We start from the raw sequence: 22,637 nt of genomic DNA, 5'->3' as shown, positions 1-22,637 counted from the left end.
TCCCCAACCCTTCAAAGCTTCATTTCCTATAGCAGTTATTACATTTCTCTCACCTTCTCTCTCCTCATGTGTCAGGTGTCTTCCCTCTGGGTTCCCTTTGTCTTTTCTCTCTTTCCCCCCTCTTTCATTTCAAAATCGCTTTTATACCCAATTCAGTACGACAAAAAAACTTGTCTTTAGTCAAAATCTTTACCACCAGTATTATTACTCAGACCTCTCTGCCTCACTTCATCTAGCCCTAAGTAGAAATTATGAGGAGCTGCAGAGTAAAAGTGCTTTCAGTTGCCTTGGGATTAACCATGGATTGATACTTAGAGAAAGAGGATTTAAAATAGTGTTCTGTTGTTCTCTCTGAAGTACATATCTAAAATACAAGAAGAGATTTGCATGTGAATTCTTTATCCACTTACTCCTTCACAGATGTGGCATGCCTTCAAAGCACAAAGGATTATTACAAGTCATTGTGGGCAAATATGGTAATGTAGATCCAGGACATTGGAAAATATACGAACATTACCATGTCCTCACATCACATCTTTTTATGTCTAGATACCACTTTCTTTCAGGGTGATAGTGAATCTACTGTCATTAATTTTTGCCACACACTTATTGGAAACCAGCTATGTGCTAAACACTATTAAGACTCTGAGAAACTGCTTTTGACTTCTTTTAAAAGAGGATTTATTTGCACAACTATATCCTGAAACAGCAAAGTGTGTTGTGTGTTTCTTTAGCATCCTGGTTGAAACTTGGAAATTAAACCCTTAGTGCATTTACATAGAAGTGGGAAAATAAGTCTCCCTTACATAAAGGGACAAGTTCAGTCTAGGAGAGAGTGACCACCCTTGACAATTTACCCATAGAGTCAGCAGCTCCCTTTCTAGTCAGGACACAGGCCCCATCTGAGCCCCCTAACAGCCACATATATGGGTGAGGAGGCCTACTTTCCCCTAGGGAAAAAAGAGCTCCTAAAATAAAATCTTGACTGTAAGACCTGAGTCTCCTCTCTCCTCTTCCTGCAACACTGCCAAATGGCCTGAGTCTATACACATTCATCAAGAAAGCAGCTGCTCTTCTGTGGGCAGGGCCACCTCATGCCAGCGATCCCCGCTTGCTTGGGTACTGTGGCCCAGCCTTATATCTAGTACCCCTCTTCAGACTAGTTTCCTTGCTAGCCTGACCAATCCCAGCACCTAATCAAACCTCCTGCTTCCCACCAAGGGAGCCAGTGCTGATTCTCAAGGGCTCATGACTATTAATACAAAACAGAAGGGGAAGAATTGGGCTAGTTCTCTGGTCAACATCAACCTACCACCTATTTCTCTGTAAATCACCATTTCAGAGCTCCATTCAAGGTCCCTGTCAGAAACCTGACCAGCAAGGAGCCAAGAGGGGACAGAGTTTCACGTCTGAACCCTTGGAAGTCAGAGTCTTTTCCATGACTGCGCATCAGGCATGTATAGTGCAGAGTATTTAATGTGTCCCACACATCGAGCCTGTAAGGCCTGAGCTTCTTCTGAACGTGTTTCCCTGAAAATAAGGCCGGGTCTTATAGTAAATTTTGCTCTGAAAGATGCTTTAGGGCTTATGTTCAGGGGATGTCATCCTGAAAAATCATACTAGGGTTTCTTTTCCGGTTAGGTCTTATTTTCGGGGAAACATGGTAGTTTCTACATGCAGCAATGTTTATCTGCACTGTTAGTGTTTATCCACCTTGGTAGAGTTCCCTGTCCTGACAATACTTCCAAGTTACCTAGAGTGCTTCTTATACTAGATTCTAGAGTCTGGTTCTATGGGTCTGATGTGGTGAGGCCCAGAAAACTAATTTTTAACAACACGTCTGGGGTGATGCTGAGCAACAAGTGCATGAGATGCTATATGGAAACAACCGTTGTACATCATAGTTCTGAATAAATTAAGAAACAAGCTGGTTGGCTTCTTTGTATCTTAAACAGTGATTTTGGCATTTAGAATATTCTCAATTGTTCTGGGACCCCCCAAGAGTTCAAGTATCATGGCCATATCATAGTTTTTGCAGGACATCAGTTCTGCACACCCTCCAGAACAGAAAGCGCCAACAGGAGCAAAGTAGACCTACCGTGCTTCCCCGAAAATAAGACCTAGCTGGACCATCAGCTCTAATGTGTCTTTTGGAGCAAAAATTAGTATAAGACTCAGTCTTATTTTAATATAATATAAGACTGGGTCTTATATAATATAATGTAAGACCAGGTATAATATAACATAATATAATATAATATAATATAATATAATATAATATAATATAATATAATATAATATAATATAATACCGGGTCTTACATTAATTTTGGCTCCAAAAGATGGATTAGAGCTGATGGTCCGGCTAGGTCTTATTTTAGGGGAAACACGTAGCTAATATGAAAAAGTTCTTAAGCATGAAGAAATGGTTGAACAAACGCATTTCCCCTTAACAGGTCTCATCAGCCCTTTAAAAATGCAACATAGTTGATTGTATTTGTAATCATATCATTCTGCTCACTCCCATCTTCCCACTATCCCATATGGCTTCCTCTAGAGGTCACTAAGAACATAAAGTTCCAAAAATGCTGGGCACATGCCCAAACCAGCATCTTCATGGAATTCTCTGTTTGTTTTGAACATTGCAAGGTTATAAACTAAAACAAAGACTTCAATCAGAAAATAACAAGGCAGTCATTGTCATCAATCCATTCATAAGACTGGGCTGGTCTGGTGGCTCAAGCAGTTGGAGTTCCGTGCTCCTAAAACCGAAGGCTGCCAGTTTGATTCCCACATGGGCCAGCGGGCTCTCAACCTCAAGGTTGCCGGTTCAATTCCTCAACTCCCGCAAGGGATGGTGGGCTGCACCCCCTGCAACTAGCAACGGCAACTGGACCTGGAGCTGAGCTGCGCCCTCGACAACTAAGACTGAAAGGACAACAACTTGACTTGGAAAAAAATCCTGGAAGTACACACTGTTCCCCAATAAAGTCCTGTTCCCCTTCCCCAATAAAATCTAAAAAAAAAAAAAAGTTACAAAAAGAAAAATTCATTCATAAGGCTAAATTTTAGAATTCATCACTGTGCTACCACAAGCCTATCAAGCTTTAATTATATAATAGCAAAAGAATGGAAACAAATTAAATGGCTATCAATGACAGACTGATTAAATGAGTTATGATATATCCACACAGTGGAAAATTATGCGGATGTAACAAAAAATAAAAAAGCTTTTATGCCCTGATTTGGAAAAATCTTTATAGATATAATGTTAATTGAAAAAATAAAAACAAAATGCAGACTCAAGGAGACGACATAAGTATGTATTTATATCTGATTATATGTGCATTTCTGGAAGGGTATATTTTTTAAAACAACATTGTCTGCCTTTGAGGAAAACTAAGTGATGGTATGTGTGTGTAGGGAAGGATGTGTGAAGGAGGAATCTCATATACTTTTTTATACTTTAGTTAATGTGTTACCTATTAATGTATTCAAAACTAACAACTCTTAAGTATCCACATTGATTGTAGGAACACAGGTAATCTGAATGGAGATTAACGTAAAAGTATTTATATTTAGCTTTAGTTTTGTTTTATTTTCTTTTATTTATTTATTTATTTATATTTTTTATTTTTGCAAGAGATTCGCCTCTACAATCATGTTTTGCTCACTCTAATTTTAGATCAAGTTTGAGTTATATGAACACACACCAGCTGGACAGTAGGAGGAGGCAGCTAAGAAGAAAGTCCAGGAAAGAATATTCACCCTGGGTAACTGATGTGCAAGGGTGGTTATGGTTTGCAGCCCAGTTGTCTCCTGAAAGTGACAGCATTAAAGTCAAGACCCCCTACTCATCTGCCCTGGAATTTGTATACTCTTACTAAAAGTCAAAGAGTCTGAGTCAGTCTAAAATTATGGCAGTTGATTGTAAAAATGGCTCCAATTATTCCCCTGTGTATAGCCATGCCTTTACTCTTTTGACTTGTCACTCTTCTTATCAAGTAGAGCTTATCTATTTCCCTAGTTCTTGACTCTGGACTGATCTTTTTGCTTTTTTTGGCCAATAAAAGTGAAGGAAAAGTACTGGTGTGCTATATCCAAGCCTTGGTATTAAGAGGCCTTGCACATCTCACTCCGTCTCTTGGAGCCCTGCCTTGAACATGAGCCCAAACCCGGACCAGTTTCTAAGATGAGACCTGAATTGAGGTCTCATATATGTGACACAGGCCAGCCAAGATCAGCAAAATCAATCTGCCAACTGAGTCTCAATCTGCCAGTGTCTCAATCAGACACTTGAGAGAGTCTACCTAAGATCAGAACTGTCCAGCGAACCCATACACTCCATGACTTATATAAATGCTTATTGTTTAAGCCAGTGGGTTTTGTGGTTGTTTCTTAGACAGCGTTATTGTGGCAACAGATGGCTGGTACAGAACTCGTTTCTTGTCCTACCTTTGTTTCCTTTCCATCTCTAGTACTCTACTGTTGCCTTCTCACTACCCACTCCTCAGTCTCTGCTGTAAACTCAGTGAATTAAAGAGCATCTCTCATTTGTCAGATCTTTGCTGCACAGTCCCTGAGCTTAAAGAATGGACATTTAAGTGGGTAGCAGATAGACAGGACTGAACGTTCACTGACCATCATGAATGTATGGAAGAGGAGCACTAGAAGTTCAGCAAAGTTTTCTGGCACTGACTTCTGAGCTGTCTTAAAGGATGAATAAAAATTTGTTGGTGAGAGAATGTGCAAGGGATTTCCAAGCCAAGGGTACAACATAGGAAAGGTATGGGGCCTGTAAGATACTAGCAAACAAAAAATGCTCCCTGCACTTTTCTTCCATTTAGAAATGTTTCCCTTCTGGCTTTTAATCTCCACAGCCTATCTGCCCCTCAACTCTTCCTTCTTTTCATTCCAGGTTCCCCCAATTATAGTTTATAGTACAGTCTCTTAGAGCCTTGCCTGTCGAAGTGTGGCCAGCAGACCAGCAGCTATAATGTCACCTGAGAGCTTGTTAAAAAATGTAGATTCTTGAGTCCCACCCCAGACATGCATCAGAATCTTCATTTCAACGAGATCCCATGGTGGTTCACATGCACGTTAAAGTTTAAGACGTGCTTCATTATATCACTAGCATTAGAGGGAAGGCTAACAACTTGCCCTATAAGTTAATCGCCATACGAACCTTGTCATAGTAAATTTTGCAGAATGTAAATTCACCAGAAGCAGGTCTATTTCTTGTACCAACTACGCTTTTAGATTGCCTTCTACTATTGCTATTTTTATTGAAGGCATTTTTTATCTCCTTAATTAGGTTGTAATTAAGTACTGTGTTTCCTTGAGAGCTTCAGGCAGAAAGGAAATGCTGAGATGACAGGACAGAGTCTTCTCTTTAGGAGTCTGCGATCTAATGAGAGGATCAAGTGCAGTATGAACTGCAGTTTAGAGTCTCAAGCCGCGCTCTGCTCCTTGCCAAGGGATATCCGGGGCAAGTTTCTCGATGTCACTAGTTTTTCTTACAAAGTGGGGGTGACACCTAAGTTGCAAGCTCATGGTAAGGATGTATACGAAGTGCTCAGCATGGGGCCGGTGCAGAGTTGGCATTCCACACATGGGTGGCATAAGAGAGAGATGAACAAATATGCTGGCATTGCAGAAAAGGGAAAGGTTACATTTATTTGAGGGACTCAGAACAGGCCTTGCAAAAGAACTAGTACTAGAAATGTCAGATAAGCATTACATAGGCAAAAATAGTAGAGAGAGCTTTGTAGATGAAAGAAATTAAATGCGTAAATGCTTCAACATATTCTCAGAGAGGAGATTGCATAGGCATAATTGGGAGACCAAGTTCTCATCTGATTTTCTTCTTCTGATTTGTGAATTTATTTATAGAAATAGTCTTTTAAAAGGTAAAACAAATAGATCACTTTTTAAAAAATACGTATGCATTTAACAAGTTGCCATTACTGTAAAGATAAAAATAATGGAAAATAAGATTTCCCAGAAAGTCTCGGTCATATGGTTACTTCACACTGTAGTCATGCACGCAGATTCAGCCATTGTGTTGGATGCCTGCTGACCAGACACAGTGGGGTGAAGTCAGGACAGAGCCCCTGCTTCAGCAGGAATGCCTCTGTCCTCTCGTGCTAACATTCCCTCCACATATTAAGAATGCGAAGAGCATTTGCCAGGATGGGAATGCCTGTCTATGACAGCACCGTTTGCAAAGTAAAGAGTCTACTTATAAAATTTATGGCAATGCTCAGGCCAAGCCCACCATGGGAGACCCTTGGCTCCTAATTAGCAAGAGCGGTACATTTTAATGAGGACTGTTGTCTCCTGCCTTGACTGCCAATGAATCTGGGGCAGAGGGAGTGTTGGCAGAGAGAACACAGAACAGGTGAGAAGAACAAAACAGACAAATGCGCTCATCTCTTGGAAATTTTAAGCCTTAGAGTTATTTGACCTCCCCATTATTTTGGCTGTTATCCCATAGGCTACTTCTCTGAGAGAAATGCCTCTTAGAAGAAATGACGGATATCGGGTGAACTAAGGTAAGCAGAGGCATCAGTTTCAGCTCCTCTAGAACTACTGCTGGTATAGGGAGCAGAGGCCTACAGGGGGCGTGGAGGCCCAGAAATGCAGGCATTTGATCTCTCTTGGAAGGTAATCAAGCAATTGCTTCAAGGCCTACAGAGAAATCTGAATCTTTACATTTTTCTGACTGAGCGAGAGCAGCAATGTCTTGGGTCTCCATAAACCCAATGGAGATGACCTAATATCATCCAAGGTAATTAAGGCAGAACTTCAGAGTCCATTACTGAATGCTGGTGGCATGGCACTGATGGAGGACATGAAAGCAAAATTCTTAGCATTTGTGTTGTTTCCGAATTCTGACTCAGGGAGAATTACCTCCCTACTGAAAGTTAAATGATCATTCATAGGTGGGAATACATGCTCCAAGATGTATGAAGGAATTGTGGGAACACCCTAATGCTTTAGACGATTTCAAATCTTGAGCCCCCGCTACTTACACCAAGAGAGTGAGTATGTTAGATTGTTGAACTCCATTTGGTTATCTCTTATGCATCAGGGACAATAAGAGGACTGGAAAACTGAATTATTTTTGGAAATAGAAAAGATTCTTAGAGCTACAGGCCTGTGAGTTTCACAATGAGTCCAAACAAGATAAACACAGGGCTACATTTCATCTGGAGGTTCTAGGAGACAATCTGTTTCCAAGCCTTTTCTGGCTTCTAGAAGCTTCCTATAATTCTTTCCTTCATCTTCAAAGCCATCAGCATGGTACTTTCAAATTTCTCTCTCTCTCCCTCTCTCTATGACCTGTGCTTCTATCCTCTGCCTTCTGACTTTCCTGCCTTACTTTTATAAGGTCCCTTGTTATTACATTGGACTCACCTAGAGATCATCAAGGGTAATCTCCTCATCTCAAGATTCTTAATCATTTCTGCAAGGTCCTTTTGCTACATAAGATAACACGGTCATAGGTTCCAGGGATTAGGACATGGTCATCCTGCAAGGGAAGGGCCATCATTCAGCCTATCTGACCACCTAAAATATAAACTAAATTTTCCAGCCTAACTTGCAGCTAGGTTTAAGACACATGACCAAGTTCTGGCAATGAATATGAGCAAAAGTGAAGTATGCACTTTTTGAGTCGTGCCCTTAAATGAAGATACATGTTATTTGCTAAGATGTGAATGAATGAGTCCTTTTGGACTATGAAGGGTAATGTGTGGGTGTGGTTCAGCAACCAGAGCCTGTGTCCCTGATAATTTCTGGGAGCAAAGCCAGCATACCAGCCTGGACTTTTTCATGAGAGAAAAAATAAACTTCTGTCTTGTTTAAGCTAAGCAGACAGAACTATATCCTAGTAGACCAGGGAACTATGATTGATAGAGTATTTTGAGACTTCAGCAGCATTTGTCAAAGTCTCCTCTGATTTCCAGGTATTCAAGATAGAGAAATATGGCTTAAAGCCGATAGTTTTGTAGGTTTATAACTGCTTGAGTGACCAATAAAGGTACAGATTAATGGGTTGGTATTAATCTCTACAGAGAAGTTTTAATGTTATGGCCTTGTTACTGTTCATGCTCTGGACAGGTCAGACCATAGCTGAAATTCATTTTCTTCCAAGGGCCTCACTTGAAGAGACTGTAGATATAGGAGAATATGTCAGGGATGACAATGAAATGTCAAAGGGACTTGAAACCACATCATATGAGGAAGTGTGAAAGAAGCAGCAATAAAGACATGAGAGGGGCCTTCGGACATTTATTGAGTATTTATTAGGCATAAGTACAATGCTAAGTGATATCAGGTAGGAAAGCTGAGAAGGACACATTTCTTTGTCCTCTTCTAATAAGGGAGAGGAGGCATTTAGGTAAATGTATATAAGGTTACCCACCAAAGACTTTGTTTGCAGGGTGGCCCATTAAGAACCAATTTAAGGGGGTTCTTTTGTTTGTTTCTATTTTGTTGCTCTAGTAAAAAGTCCTTTTATCCATCCCTGGTAGATGATAACTCATTAGAAAGTGTTGGAAACATGTCTTACTCTGGCAGGAAATCAGCTTGTGTTTCTAGGAATCGGGTTCTCCCCCGACCCCTACATGAGGGCAAACAAGTTTGAGCATGTTGATAAGGGTTGTACAAACTTTCCAGTCTATCATCAGCCATCAAGCTCTTTAGAGGGAGAGACCCTTAAGTCTTTTTATGGTTAAAAAGACATATGGTTAAAAAAAAGTGAATGAGAAGAATAAGGTCTTTGAAGAGTGAGGCAAAAAAAGGAATAGGTAGGAAACTGAGGAGGAGATAGTGAAAAGGGGCCCTGAGTCTGGGATGTCTATCCTTGAGAGTCAGACGAGTGGGCCATGGCCCAAACTGTGCCAGGGGCAGTAGACTCCAAGAAGAAGCAAGGTGAAAAGTAATGCATGAGCGTCCAGTGTGTGTCCAATAGCTATAAACTGTAGCACCTCTGCTCATAAGCCCTTCGTCTACCCTGATGGGATGCTGGCCCTATCTGTACTTCAAGTAAGCCCCTCAAACCTTCTGTCTACAATCCCCCAGGCAACTAATGAACACTAGAAGGCCACCATAATTGTTCTAGGGTGTGTTAGTGCACTCTGAGGTGGGGATGCAAGCAGCGAGGGTCCCTGTTGCACAAGTGATTATAGCATAGGAATAATATGGGTTCCCAGAAGCAGTGGCATTTGCACCAGCTTTGAAAGACAGCCACAACCTAAATAAGTTGAAATGTCATTCAAGTTTCTTTATGGACAGGCTCTGAAGAAATGCCTGTTTCTTTCTCTTTCCATATCCAATTCTTAGGAAAGTTCAGAACAGTGTCAATTTTATAAACCAGCTGAACAGCAACTTTCTTTGTCCTCTAGCCTTTTTGTACCCTTTCCTGCCCTTGGAACCAGCCCTCATTCCTCTCTCTGCCCATGAAGTCCTCAGCCTTCTTCCTGCTTCCTGGATTTCATCCTCCTGTGGTTGAATGCGGCCTATATGAAAGATGGGCACTAAACAATGCTGTACACCAATCTGGCTTAGGATAAAGACCAATTAGAGGCAATCAAAAAGTACTTCACATTCAGAAAGTATTGACCTCTCTTAGTTCCCAGCTCATGGGAGGTGTTCATTTGTTTAATTGATAGAACTCTGGGGATGGATTACAAAATGGGACATGATCTCTTATTGACAATGACTACTCACAGGCCCCTGCCAGAAATCTGGGCTGAATCTGCCTGTTGTTCAGGAGCTAGAGGTCACCAACAGAGTTAGGAAAAATATCATTGCTTCAGAAAAAAAATTTCAAGTGATCTTGATGACATTTTCCCAGCCTACAAGTTTTATATTGAATCTTGCTAGGTTCCACAAACATAACTTTAACAGCACCCATTAATTGAATGCCTGTTGTGGTTCAGGGGCTTTCCATAAAACATGTTAGGAGGATACTATCTCTGTGTCCCAGAAGGGGAAACTGCAGCTCAGAACCCTTAAGTAATCTGTGTGGTGTCCTTGGGTTAAGGTGTGAAGTGGAATTTGAACCTAGGTCCTGGTTCCACAGCATATGTTCTTTCCATGATGGGTCCCTAGTAACACAGTGACCCATTTGTGTGCACACAAACAGAGCTACAAAAATCTGAAGAGCATACATTTACCTTCATGTGCCTGGAACTTGATTCAAAGCCCACCCCTCACACACAACCTGCAGCAACCCTGCTTTGAACAAACAGTTCGTCTAGGGAACAAATCCACTGTTCTTCTGAAGAATTGCTATCCTCCTCCCCAAGGGTTGGAGGGCAGGTATACATTGCTATGAACACCTCAATCTTTGCCTGGGCATATGAAGTATTTGTACACCCTGCAAAGGGCAGCAAAGGAGTGAAGAGTCCCAGGTCTTATATAAACCCTTATCTTCTCTTTTTCAAAAGGGAGAATAAGGCTCCCTACTCAATCCACTATCTTGTACACACTAGAAAAGCCATGTAAGAGACTACCAACAGGGATGACCAAAGGAGTGTGTTTCAGGACGTCCTTCCTGGCCCCTCACTTTCTCTGTCTCACTGTGTGCATGGCTACCAGGGTCTAAGAAGCCCCAAAGATTCCTGGAGAGAGTTGAAGAAGACAGTGCAGGACAGAACAGAGACTTCTGGTCAAGATGGTGGAATAGGCAAATGCAAATGCCTCCTCCCACCACAAAATCTGAATCAGCATTAATCTGGTGAACATTGCTCGCCCTACCCTGATGACTCCCTGAGACCCTGACACACCCTACTCACTCACCTCTGGAGCCTCTTTCAGCAGCTGGTCCTCAAAGGCAGCCAAACTTGGCCATTGCTACAGACTTTCCTAAAAACTCTCAAAGATCTGTAAGCCCGAGGCAGACAGCAGCTGGCCTTGATGTGCCCTCTGCATCTTGTTGAATGGCCCCAGGCCCCAGGCCCGGCACTAGTGATAGTCAGTCTTGGTTCACAGTGTGACCTCCCCTGCCCCACCACCCGTGCATCTGGCCCCAATTGAGGCCAATTGAGGAAGCTACCAATTGAGGATCACTTTGGAGCTCCTACCAGGTGGGTCCTGGCAAGGCACAGGTAATGGCTGACCTTGGCCTTCACTGGAGCCCCTCCCTACATGGTGGTCAGCTTCAGGCCACACCAGGACACCACACAATTAGCTCCACAACAGCACACCCAAAGGGTGGTCTTAGCAGGTACTGGGACAAATCTGCTGTGGGCATGGCCAGTGCAAACAGCCAGTCAGCCTGAGGGTCAACCCCACCTACTGATAGGCCAACACCAATCAATGCTCAGTTACAACATAAAGGCACACACACTCACGTAAGGAACACAGACACCTGGGGCCCCTGACTCTGCTGACCAGAGAGACTGTACCACTGGGTCTCAAAGGATATCTACTATATAAGGCCACCCTGCCAAGACTGAGAGACATAGCAGATCTACCTAATACATAGCAACAAACACAGGGAGGCAACCAAAGTAAGGAAACAAAGAAACATGCCTCAAATGAAACAACAGGACAAAACTCCAGAAAAAGAACTAAACAAAATGGAGGCAAGCCGTCTACTACATACATGAGTTTAAAACACTAGTTATAAGAAAACTCAATGAATTTATGGGAAAAGTAGATGAACTTAGTGGGAATTTACACAAAGAGATAGTAAATATATTTGCGTATTCCTCTTGTTCCATCTCTCACCAATTGCCTGCTTCCACACTCTTCCACAGCCCAGTTCAATGATTTCCAACTCCAAGCAAGCAGGGGACTTAGTTCACACTTTGCAGCTGTTTTAATTTGTCTCACCCCTTTGTCTCCTTTCCTTTGTCTTACTACTTTTTTTTTTTAATTTATTAGTTTTAGGTGTACACAACAAGGTAATACTTAGACATTCATCATTTATATCCCTCACACTGTCTTACTACTTTTTTAAAAAAGAGATGTTTTTCTTAAAATACAGCTAACAAACGATATTATATTAGTCTCGGCTGTACATCATAGTTATGTAACAGTACCCACCTACCACTACAGAGTGTTATTACCACATTATTGATTTTATTCCCTATGGTAAAGAAGTGATCATCATGATACGTCCATCTGACTCGGGACAGCCATCTGACTCTGCGCCACTCTGTCACAATATTATTGATCTTTTTTCTCCCTTTTTAAAATTTTCACTTACAGTGGACATTCAATGTTGTTTTATATTAGTTTCAAGTGTATAGAATAGTGGTTAGACATTTATATAATTTAGGAAGTGAACTCTCTAACTAGTACCACCTGGCACGACACATAGTTATTACCATATTATTGACTACATTCCCTAGATTTTACATTCCCATGACAATATTGTAACTACCTATTTGTAATTTTTAATACCTTCACATTTTTCACCCTGCCCCCCAAAACATTCCCATCTATGACGCTAATAGATCTAATACCTATCTGGCACCATACATAGTTATTAAAATATTATTGACTATATTACTTATACTATATGCTACATTCCCATGACTACTTTGTAACAACCAATTTGTGCTCCTTTTTTAATTTGTTTTTTAATTTATTAAGGTGACAACTGTTAGTAAAATTACATAGATTTCAGGTGTACAATTCTGTATTACATCATCTATAAATCCCATTGTGTGTTCACCACCCAGAGTCAGTTCTCCTTCCATCACCATACATTTCATCCCCCTTACCCTCATCTACCACCCCCCCCACCCCACTTACCCTTTGGTAACCACTAGACTATTCCCTGTGTCTATGAGTTTTTCTTTCTCACTTGTTGGTCTTATTCTTTTGTTGTTTTAGGTTTATATACCACATATCAGTGAAATCATAGGGTTCTCTGCTTTTTCTGTCTGACTTATTTCTCTTAGCATTATACTCTCAAGATCCATCCATATTGTCACAAATGTTCCTATATCATCATTTCTTACCACTGAATAGTATTCCATTGTGTATATATACCACAACTTCTTTATCCATTCATCACAGGATATTTTGGTTGTTTCCATGTCTTAGCCACAGTAAACAAAGCTGCAATGAACATTGGAGCACACGTGTCTTTATGGCTAAATGTTTTCAGATTTTTTGGTAGATACCCAGGAGAGGGACTGCTGGGTCATATGTTAATTCCACTCGTAATTTTTTGATGAACCTCCACACTAGTCATAACAGCTACACCAATCTACATTTCAACCAACAGTGTACGAAGGTTCCTTTTTCACCACAGCTTCTCCAACACTTGTTACTATTTGTCTTGTTGATGATAGCCATTCTGACTGGGGTGAGGTGATATCTAATTGTGGTTTTTATTTGCATTTCTCTGATGATTAGTGATGTTGAGCATTTTTTCATACGTCTATTTGCCATTTGTATGTCCTCTTTAAAGAAATGTCTCTTCAGGTCGTCTGCCAATTTTTCAATTAGGTTGTTTGTTTTTTTGTTGTTGAGTTTCATGAGTTCCTGGTATATTTTGGATATTAGACCTTATCAGAGGCACTGTTTGCAAAAATCTTCTCCCATTCAGTTGGTTGCATCTTTATTTTGTCGATGGTTTCTTTTGCTGCGCAGAAGTTTTTAAGTTTCATATAGTCCCATTCGATTATTTTAGCTTTTACTTACATTGCCTTTGGAGTCAAATTCATAAAATACTCTTTGAACTCAAGGTCCGTAAGTTTAGTACCTATGTTTTCTTCTGTGCAGTTTATTGTGTCAGGTCTTATGCTTAAGTCTTTGAGCCATTTTGAATTAATTTTGATACATGGTGCCCGATAACAATCCAGTTTCATTCTTTTGCACGTGGCTATCCAATTCTGCCAGCACCATTTATTGAAGAGGCTGTCTTTCCTTCATTGTATGTTTTTAGCTTCTTTGTAAAAAATTATCTGCCATATTTATGTGGTTTTATTTCTGGGTTCCCAATTCTATTCCATTGGTCTACGTGTCTGTTTTTCTGCCATACCATGCTGTTTTGATCATTGTAGGCCTGTAGTACAAGCTAAAGTCAGGGAGTGTGATACCTCCAGTATTGTTCTTTTTTCTTAAGATTGCTTTGGCTATTCGGGGTCTTTTTTGGTTCCAAACAAATGTGATGATTCTTTGTTCTATTTCTTTAAAAAATGCCATTGGGATTTTGATGGGGATTACATTAAATCTGTATATTGCTTTGGGTAATATGGCCATTTTAACTATGTTGATTCTTCCAAGCCATGAGCACGGAGTGTCTTTCCATGTCTTTGTGTCTTCAATTTCTTTCAAAATGTCTTATAGTTTTCAGCATATAGGTCGTTCACATCCTTGGTTAAATTTATTCCTAGGTATTATTCTTTTTGCTGCAATTGCAAAAGGAATTGTTTTTTGTATTTCTTTTTCTGAGATTTCATTGTTAGTATATAGGAATGCAATGGACTTTTGTATGTTGATTTTCTAGTCGGCCACATTACTGTATTCGTTGACTGTTTCTAATAGCTTTTTGGTGGAGTCTTTAGGGTTTTCTATATATAGCATCATGTCATCTGCAAAGAGAGACAATTTAACTTCTTCATTCCTAATTTGGATGCCTTTTATTTCTTTCTCTTGCCTGATTGCTTTGGCAAGGACTTCCAACACTATGTTGAAAAGCAGAGGTGACAGGGGACAGCCCTGTCATGTTCCTAAACATAGAGCAAAGGGCTTCAGTTTTTCACCATTAATTATGAGATTAGCTGAGGGCTTGTCATATATGGCCTTTATTATATTGAGGTATTTCCTATTTCCTATTTTATTAAGTGTTTTAATCATAAATGGATGTTGTATATTGTCAAATGCTTTTTCTTCATCAATTGATATAATCATATGATTTTTGTCCTTTACTTTTTTAATGTGATGTAGCACATTGATGGATTAGCAGATGTTGAACCATCCTTGTGCCCCAGGGAAGAACTCCACTTGATCATGATGAATAATCTTTTTAATACATTGTTGTATTTGATTTGCTAGAATTTTGTTTAGGATTTTTGCATCTGTATTCATCAGAGATATTGGTCTGTAGTTTTCTTTTTTTGTGTTGTCCTTACCAGGTTTTGGTATCAGGGTAATGTTGGCCTCATAAAATGAGTTAGGGAGTACTGTGTCTTCTTCAATTTTTTGGAAGAGTTTGAGCAGGATTGGTATTAGATCCTGTTTGAAGGTTTGGTAGAATTCACTAGTGAAGCCATCTGGTCCAGGACTTTTGCTTTTGGGAAGTTTTTGGATGACTGATTCAATTTTGTTACTGGTGATCAGTCTGTTTAGATTTTCCAGCTCTTCATGGTTCAGCCTTGTAAGGTTATAAGTTTTTAAGAACTTGTCCATTTCTTCTCGGTTATTGAATTTGGAGGCATATAGTCCTTCATAGTATTCTTGAATGATCCTTTGTATTTCTGTGGAGTCTGTGATAACTTCCCTTTTTTCATTTCTGATTTTGTTAATAGTGTTTTCTCTCTTCTTATCGTAGTGAGTCTAGCCAAGGATTTGTCAATTTTGTTAATCTTTTCAAAGAACCAGCTCTTTGTCACATTAATTTTTGCTATTGTCTTTTTGTTCTCTGTTTCATTGAGTTCTGCTCTAATTTTTGTTATTTCCTTTCTTCTGCTGACTTTGGGTTTCACTTGTTCTTCTTTTTCTAGTTCCTTAAGGTGTAACATGAGGTTGTTTATTTGGGATTTTTCTTGTTTCTTGAGATAGGCCTGCAATGATATAAGTTTCCCTCTTAAAACTGCTTTCACTGCATCCCAAACATTTTGGAATGATGTATTTTCATTGTCATTTGTTTCTATGTATCTTTTGATCTCTCCTCTAATTTCTTCTTTGATCCTATCATTCTTTAAAAGTATGTTGTTTAATCTCCATGTATTTGTGTTTCTTCCTGCTTTCTTTTTACAGTTGATATCCAATTTCAAAGCCTCATGATCAGAGAATATGCTCGGTATGATTTCAATGTTCTTAAATTTGCTGAAGCTGATTTTATGTCCCAATATATGGTCTATCCTTGAAAATGTTCCATGTACACTAGAAAAGAATGTATAGTCTGATGTTTCAGGATGAAGTGCTCCGTAAATGTCAATTATGTCCATTTCATCTAATGTGTCATTTAGGGCTGCTATTTCGTTATTTATTTTCTGTTTGGATGATCTATCCATAGCTGTCAATGATGCATTTAAGTTCCCTAGTATAAATGTGTTTTGGTCAATTTCTCCCTTTAGTTCTGTTAGAAGTTTTGGTATATTTCGGTGCTCCCTGATTGGGGACATAAATATTAATGACTGTTATGTCTTCTTGTTGTATAGTTCTCTTTAGCATTATGAAATGTCCATCTTTGTGTCTCGTTACCTTTTTCACCCTGAAGTCTGTTTCATCTGATATCAATATAGCTGCACCTGATTTTCTCTGGATACCAGTTGCTTGGAGTGTCTATTTCCTCCCTTTCACTTTGAGTCTATGCCTGTCCTTGTAGCTGAGATGGATCTCTTGGAGACAGCATATAGTTCGGTTTAGTTTTTTGATCCAGTCTGCTACTCTGTCCCTTTTTATTGGTGAGTTCAGTCCATTTACATTTAGGGTGATTATTGATAAAGAGGATTTCTTGTCATTCTATCTTTAGTTTTCTGGTTAGACTATGTCTCCATTGTTTCTTTGCCTTTTTGTTGTTGTCTATTATTTCTGAGTGGTGGTATTCTATGATGTTACCCTCTGTTTCTTCTTTTATTACAGTATATATTTAAGTTCTGGATTTTCTTTTTTTAGTGGTTACCATTAAGTTTATGTAAAAGAAAGTTTGGTATTTGGAGTATTCCGTTTTCTTCAGCACGCTTACTTTCTCCATTCCCATATTCAGATTCAGGCCTTTATTTTCCTTCTTTTTATGTTTCAGTTGCCACAAATTGTCCCTGTTGATGGTGGTCGAATAGCCTCCTTTAGTATTCCTTGTAGTGCAGGTCGTGTATTACAAAATTCCCTCAGCTTCTGTATGTCTGGAAAGGTCTTTATTCCTCCTTCATATATAAAGGATATCTTTGCTGGGTATAGTATTCTTGGCTTATAATTTCTCTCTTTCAATAGTTTGAATGTTTGGTTCCTCTCCCTCCTGGATTGTAGAGTTTCTGCTGAAAAATCTGATGATAATCTAATGGGCTTTCCTTTGTAGGTTATTGTCTTCTTTTCCTTGGATGCCTTGAGGATTCTTTCTTTGTTGTTGATTTTTGACAGCTTCAATACAATGTGTTTTGGAGAAGGCCTGTTGGGGTTGAGGTAATTAGGTGTTCTATTTGCTTTTTGGATTCAAGGATCCAGTTCTTTCCACAAGTTTGGGAATTTCTCATCAACTATTTGTTTGAATATACTCTCTCTTCCCTTCTCTCTTTCTTCTCCTTCTGGCATGCCCATTAGTCTTATATTACTCTTATTCTTATATTTTCTGATCAAAGTCAGAAAATTCTTGTAGACTTCTTTCATTTCTTTTAAGTCTCAAGTCTCTTTCTTCTTCCATCTGTGTAATTTCCAGGTTTCTATCTTCGATGTCACTGATTCTTTCCTCCATCTTGTCTACTTTACTACCTAAGCTGGTTATTTCATTCTTAATTTCTTCTATTGAGTTCTTAATCTCCAGAAATTCCATTTGATTATTTTTTAAAATTTCAATCTGTTTCGTAAAATGCTCATGTTGTTCTTTGATTGTGTTTCTGAGTTCATTAAATTGCCTTTCTGTGTTTTCTTGCATCTCGTTGAGTTTTTCCAGAACTGCAATCTTGAATTCTCTGTAATTTAAGTCACATATTTCCATATCTTTAAGTTCCTTTTCTAGAGACTTTATACTTTCTTTCTAAACTGTCTTGTTGCCTTGGTTATTCATGGCAATTAATGATTTATTATTTCTCTTCTTAGACGTCTACAGGAGTGGCTTCTGCAACAGGTTGATAGGAAGAGGTCTTTCTTTTGTTTTCCAGTACGTGTTGGTAGAATGCTTTGTTTTCTCTCCGACTACAGCCTCTTTCTCTCTCTCTCACATGGTAGTGCTGTTTTCTCTGCAATATTCCAGCTTCTCACACAATGGGGGGATTGTTTGGAAGGTGGGCTTCTCCTCTGTTAACAGTTCACCTGGGTAATAGGGCAGCACTTGCCTGTGAGGATGTGGTGAGTTTTTGAAGTTCCAAAGCTTCTACTCCACCAGATCAAAGCCCATGTGTTTCAGCAGTTTTGTTTACTCCTGCAGGGATCCACACAGATAGGTGGGAACAGGGGCGGGGTGAGTTATGAGAATTGACCCAGAGCAATGGCAGTGACCACCACCACAGCTGGTCCTTCTTCCACAGCTCCCTCCCCTTTGCAGGAACTAGTTGGGCTACGAATCTTTGTCTGTGGACCACAGGTCTCCAAACTGCAAATATTCTCTTCTTCTGATCTGACACTGCTACTGTTCTGCTTCTAGCACCGGGCAGGTGGGGGCGGGGCAAGGTCTCTGAGGGTAGGGAAGGGGCGGCTAGTCTAAGTGCCTAAGGCTTCCATTCTCTGCTCGGCAGTTAGGGCTCAAACCACTGTTTTCAGCCTTCTTCCCTCATTCTTTGCTTCGAGGTCTCTGCTGTGAGCGTTGGGTTCAGCCGTGTTATGTGCTGTCTCTTCAGCCCTGTGGGCTGTAAGTGGAGCCCTAGCAGTTCGAGTTTTTTCCTCTCCCACAGCTGCCATAGTTCTGGGATGCAGCAAGCTCAGAGCACTGAGCTAGGTCTGCGTCCTGCGCCCACGCAGCCCCGTGCCCGCAGTTCTCCCTTCCCTCCTCTCCGGCTCGAGCAATTTGCCCACCTTTAGGTGAATTCAGTAGTGTGACTCTCCATCTTGCCCGTCTGCTGTGCAGGGAGTCCTTTGTGGAGTTCTAGTTTTTCAGTTTGTTGTAAATTCCAGGGGAGATTTCCAGAGGCTGACCTGATGCCACCATTTTGATCAAAAATTGTGTGTTTTCAGACAATAATTTAGTGGTTACCAGAGGGTAAGGGGGTGGGGGGGTGGGTGATGAGGGTAAAGGGCATCAAATATTTGGTGATGGAAGGAGAACTGACTCTGGGTGGTGAACACACAATGGGATTTATAGACGATGTAATATAGAATTGTACACCTGAAATCTATGTAAATTTACTAACAATTGTCACCCCAATAAATTTAATTAAAAAAAACAAAAAAAAAATTGTGTTTTTTTTTTTTTAATTTGCTAATTCATTAAAATGCCAATCATAAAGTTATAGGACCAGAAAGACTTGTGGCCAAGATAATTGGATAAGAATAAGCATGTAAGTCAAGGCTTTGGTTGAAAGTGATAATACCCATCTTGGACTTCATTATGCAAAAAGAGAATGTTTTGACCAGAGAACAAAGATCCCTCTTTCCCTTTAGTTCCAGTGGAAAAATTCTAGAAAAGGACTGTACTTGGTGATTGTCAATCCCTTCATCAGAGAGTCAGAAGTGGGTGAGAAGAGGAAAGCTCTACTTGGATCATGTGGCTGGAGGGAGGCAGAGCATTACCAGGAAGGAGGTGAGCACTCCTCCCAGAAGAAAAGGGTGCTGGAGAAACAAAAAGAAATGTGCCCTACAATGGGTGAGCCAAAAGTAGAAACAAGTACAATATTATAAGAATAGAGTTGATAAGACAGCAGCAATGCTGAAAAAATTTTAATTGGCTATTGAATAATATATAGTTTTCTTACTTTTTAAGGTGGATAAGCAAATAATGAGGAAACAATAAAAAGTAGAGTGTATTGATTTTTAATTGATATCTACTAAAATGATATGTAAAATTTTGTAGTAAAAAAGAATAATCATATAAATACATTTAGTGTTAAATTCTAAACCCTATGCTTATGACACGAGTTAATAAATGCATGAAAATGCTTTGAAAATTAAAATAGAAACAACTTATGATCATATAAATGTAGAAAAGAGCTGACTCCTAGGGTAGTAGTAGAAACTGGCTAGAAGACCGTGTCATTCTCCCGTCCTTGGCAGTGTTCCTTGGGAAGTGGCACACAGGTCATGTACTCTGGGTGGACACTCAGACTGCATTTATAATGCAGTATTTTCTTGAGCACAGGGAAAACCCAGAGGAAGACACTTTGTATGTCCAATTAAAGGTGGGTTTTCATTGCTTGCCACCCCAGAGCCCACAGACCACAGGCATATATGCATTAGCTGTTGCCCAGAGCCAATAAATTGGCTAAAATGTCAGCAAGCAGGACCACGAAGTAGTTTCAGTTTCCTTGTGGTTGGAGTCTGTTGAGTTAACATCCCAAATCTGACCACACATGCCTGGGAGCAAGTTGGCCAATGTTGGATCCAGGCCAGTCAACCTTCTAAGAAAATGTGCCAGCAAGGGGCAGGGGAGACGGCTGCCAAGAGAAAGCTTGCCTCCTGTGACTTTCTCATGGAGACATAATGCATTGGCTGATCAAATGCTCCCACTAGCCCAACATAAATCCTTCCTGCTTCTCCAATCCCACAGAGCAATTATTCTAACTGTGGACTCTTGAGGTGAAGGAAGATCAATATGGCTGCCCAGTAGATAACTATGACTTGGGGATCTTTGGATAGCTTGTTATATTTTCTCAGAGGGCTTTGGTTGTTTATACAAAAGAGAAAAACACTGTTAAACATTGAAACTTTTGATATTTTACTGTCCATGGGGAAACAATGTAGGCATTTCAAAATCAATCAGCAAGTACTTATCAAGCAGCTATTTATTATCTGCCAAGTCCTTTGCTAAACTGTGATAGATTCACAGAAGTGGTATAAAATTAAGTGTACACCACATGAGTTTAACTATTTTATTATTAAAATACCTGAGTTTATATATCAAGTGAATATTGTCTTCTCCAAAACAATACTGCTCCCTCCAATGGTGTCATCTGTATAGGAAGAATTTTCAGGAAATTCTTTTCTTTGGGCATCACCATCAGAGACTATGGTACATCCTTTTGAATATGCTCAATGCTGCAAAGCTATTGAGAGTAAAGGCAAGATACAATTGAGAAATAGATTTTCTGATAAAAAAAGAAATGAAGTCCATACAAAGACTTACATGTAGGGCTGGCCCGGTGGCTCAGGCGGTTGGAGCTCCGTGCTCCTAACTCCGAAGGCTGCCAGTTCTATTCCCACATGGGCCAGTGGGCTCTCAGCCACCAGGTTGCTGGTTTGATTCCTTGACTCCCACAAGGGATGGTGGGCTGTGCTCCCTGCAACTAACAACGGCTACTGGACCTGGAGCTGAGCTGTGCCCTCCACAACTAAGATTGAAAGGACAGAAAATTGACTTGGAAAAAATCCTGGAGTTACACACTAAAGTCCTTCCCCAATAAAATCTAAAAAAAAAAAAAAAAAAAAAAAAAAAAAGATTTATATGTGAATGTTCAAGGTAGCTTTAGTTACAACAGTTAAAAACTGGAAATAACCCAAATATCCATCAACTGATGAATGGGTAAACATATGTGGTATATCCATATAATAGAATATTATCCAGCCTAAAAAGGAATGAAATACCAATGCATGTTATGACATAGATGAACTTTAAAAACATTATCCTAAATGAAATACACCAGTCACAAAAGATCATATACAGTATCATTCTATTTACATGAAATACCCAGAAAAGGCAAATCTATAGAGATAAAAAGTAGTGGTTGCTGGGGCTAAGGGTGGGAACAGGTAATGGAGGTGTTCTAGAATTGGATTGTGGTGACTGTTGCACAACTCTGTACATTTACCAAAAATCATTGAATTTTGTATTTGAAATGGGTGAATTTCATTACATACAAATTATACGAATAATTCTTTCAAAAATTAGTAAATGAAACATGATAATTACAAAATATCCAAACTGATTTTTGTGTGACTTCTTAACTAATTCTAAAGCAAATGTATTAAATGGAGAAAGCTAGAAAATTTCCTCTTTCCTAAATTCCAAAATCAGCTGAGCAATAGCAGAACCTTGAGTATACCTTCAAGGGTAGCTGACAGCCAGTTCTCATTTGCATACAGCCTGGTGGACAGTACTCTCACAGTGCTGCAATGCCAGAGCTACTGCCTTTCTTCAAGTCTACAATCCACCAGGGAGATAAGATATATATAAAAGTACTATCAAGAATATTATTCTAAGTAAAGTAAATCATATGGTATTTAGACAAACACCATGTGATCTTACTTATATGTGGAATCTAAAGAACAGAATAAATGAACAAACAAAACAGAAATAGACTCAGAAATATAGGGAAAAAAACTGGTGGTTGCTAGATGGGAGGGGGGGTGTGGATTGAGGCATTAGAAAGTACAAATTAGTGGTCACAATATAATCACAGGAATGTGAAATACAGTATGGGGAATATAATAAATAGTGTTGTAAAGATTATGTAGGGTGCTAGATGGGCACTGGACTTATTAGGGAGACCACTTCATAGACTGTGTAGATGCCTGACCACTACGCTATACACCTGAACTGAAGTTGAATAATACTGAATGTCAACTATAAAAGCACGCGCGCGCGTGCGCACACACACACACACAGAGTCATAGGATGTGAAGTACAGCATAGGGAATATA

This window comes from Rhinolophus hipposideros, assembly GCF_964194185.1.
Source record: "Rhinolophus hipposideros genome assembly, chromosome: 24".
NCBI classification, from domain to species: domain Eukaryota; kingdom Metazoa; phylum Chordata; class Mammalia; order Chiroptera; family Rhinolophidae; genus Rhinolophus; species Rhinolophus hipposideros.
The sequence above is the reverse complement of the archived record's forward strand: the minus strand, read 5'-3'. Positions refer to the sequence as shown.